This window comes from Perca flavescens, chromosome 17 (assembly GCF_004354835.1).
Source record: "Perca flavescens isolate YP-PL-M2 chromosome 17, PFLA_1.0, whole genome shotgun sequence".
Classification (NCBI taxonomy): Eukaryota; Metazoa; Chordata; class Actinopteri; order Perciformes; family Percidae; genus Perca; species Perca flavescens.
Genome location: NC_041347.1, coordinates 32,807,175 through 32,809,674, shown reverse-complemented (window position 1 = coordinate 32,809,674; position 2,500 = coordinate 32,807,175). Strand labels below are relative to the sequence as shown.

General features: G+C 45.2%; 1 protein-coding gene across 1 annotated transcript in view; it reads left to right on the top strand.

Moving 5' to 3' along the window:
- LOC114572633 (clathrin heavy chain linker domain-containing protein 1) overlaps positions 1 to 2,500 on the top strand; it is a 32,241-nt gene that overhangs the window by 5,411 nt on the left and 24,330 nt on the right. The gene's annotated exons all lie outside the window — the stretch shown is intronic.

Here is a 2,500-nt window from a genome sequence, read left to right as displayed (position 1 = left end):
CTATTGCTGAATTCGGGAATAGTTGAGATCATGTTGATGATGATGATGATGATGGGGATTGCATGCTTTCAGGTCTGTTTGATATAGATTGGATGGATGCATATTGCATCTGCTGAACCCTGCAGCTTCCCGCTACATCCAGTCACTGTTCCATTATTAATGTGACTATTATTGCCACTGTTCATCACACCCCCAACCGGCCCGTCAGACACCGCCTACCAAGAGCCTGGGTCTGTCCGAGGTTTCTTCCCAAGAGGGAGTTTTTCCTCGCCACTGTCGCACTGCTTGCTCTTGAGGGAATTACTGTAATTGTTGGAATTGTTGGGGCTTTGTAAATTATAGAGTGTGGTCTGGACCTACTCTATCTGTAAAGTGTCTCGAGATAACTCTTGTTATGATTTGATACTATAAATAAAATTGAATTGAATTGAATATTGTTGTGAGTTGAGAGCAGTCAGCTCTCAACTAACTGATAGAGCGTTCATCTGTGCGACATATTTTTGCTTCATTCTTGGCGAAATTTATTGTGCAGAACTTGCGGAAGTTCTGTTGTGTGTAGATATGGTCAATTGTACTGGGAATTAAATCAAAATATTAGTAAAAGCCATAGCCACACATTTGCCCACTGAACTTCAACACGTAGCTTATGGTAGGCCAGCTCATCTCTCTGAGTCTGATGTCACATCATGTCACATTGTCAACATGGTACGTGGATACATGAAGCAGAACATAGTGGGTCATATTTCTAATGCTTTTTGAAAACTAAAGACTTTCTTCTTCATAAAACGTGTCGGACATCACATTTTTGTATACGTTTTACGTCTTTCAAAACATGACCTGCGCGAAAGAGAAGAAAAAATGAATGCGCCATTGTACCCAGCACTTCTGTTTTCAGGGAACACAGGACGAGATGTAATACATCCTTTAAAGGAGAATTCAGGCCAATTTTTACGTTAATCTTGATCGCTATAGCTACGCGAGTACTTTCGATAGAAAAAACCCCGACCCGAATCAGTGCAGGTAACACGGAGAAGCTGCAGCTACGTACTACAAGCGTCCCCTGAGCTAAAACGGCAGTGCTCGGGGCAAGTTTTAGAGTGCCTTTGTGCCTCTTAACAGACACAATATGCAATTAATATGTCTGTGCCACATGAACAGGGCCCTTACGTGTCAACAAGATGCGTTTTCAACTCAGACATTGTTTAAATTCACCTACCCTGGTCCCTGTCTCGATCCTGCCAGTAGCTAGCTTGCCCTGCTAGCTGTTGGCCGTTAACTGCTAGCTGCCGTTTGGTGAGTGTATTCAGACAGGCTTAAGTGATAATCATCCCAAAAACAATCCACGGAGCGGTGGTGGTGTGGCTATGTCCTCCAGAGGACAGGTCATGTCACGTCTTGAAGTGTATTCCCCTAAAAAAAAAAAACAATAGTGCTGTAGTAGCTGTTAGCTGCTAGCTGCCCTCCGGTGAGTGTGTACAGCCAGATAGCTGTTAGCCGTTAGCTGCTAGCTGCCGTCCGGTGAGTGTATTCAGCCAGGCATCTGGGATAATCATCCCAATAAAAATCCACGGAGCGCCCGGTGGTGTGGCTATGTCCCCCAGTTACTGAAGGCTAGCTTTAGCTTGTGCTTGGAGCAGCAAGTTCATCTGCCTGTTTCCCCTCTGTCTGTCAGTCTCGTTCTTTCCAACTCTTGAGGCTAGTTCTTTGTCTGTATACTCTGGTTCGAATAAATAAGGATGACCATCAAACGCAAAAGGCTCTTCCGTGTGTTGCATATCTGCTATATTCTTCATACTCCAAGCTTCTTCCGTTATAAACAACTCCGCTTTTCACTCTTTCACACACTACGCTCCAATCTGAAAATTACTGTTTACCTTTTTCTGCTACAACTGAATTCCCAGGAGACCGCGCGATGCAACAGCTAGGCTTCAGTAACGCTATTACTGTGCAAGCCACAGACATCGTTTATCCCGTTTCCATGTAGTTACATAGGATAGTCACTGATATGGTCATAACCACTACAGTGCTCAATTACCTATTTTGAGGGGGAAATAATCTAAACCTTTCGCTGCAAAGGCATGATCTGTCCTATGCAGGATATCCACCAACCCACCGGGCGCTCCGTGGATTTTTATTGGGATGATTATCCCAGATGCCTGGCTGAATACACTCTCCGGACGGCAGCTAGCAGCTAACGGCTAACAGCTATCTGGCTGTACACACTCACCGGAGGGCAGCTAGCAGCTAACAGCTACTACCGCACTATTGTTTTTTTTAGGGGGGAATACACTTCAAGACGTGACATGACCTGTCCTCTGGAGGACATAGCCACACCACCACCGCTCCGTGGATTGTTTTTGGGATAATTATCACAGAAGCCTGTCGGAATACACTCACCAAACGGCAGCTAGCAGCTAACGGCTATCAGCTAGCAGGGCAAGCTAGCTACTGGCAGGATCGAGACAGGGACCAGGGTAGGTGAATTTAAACAATGTCTGAG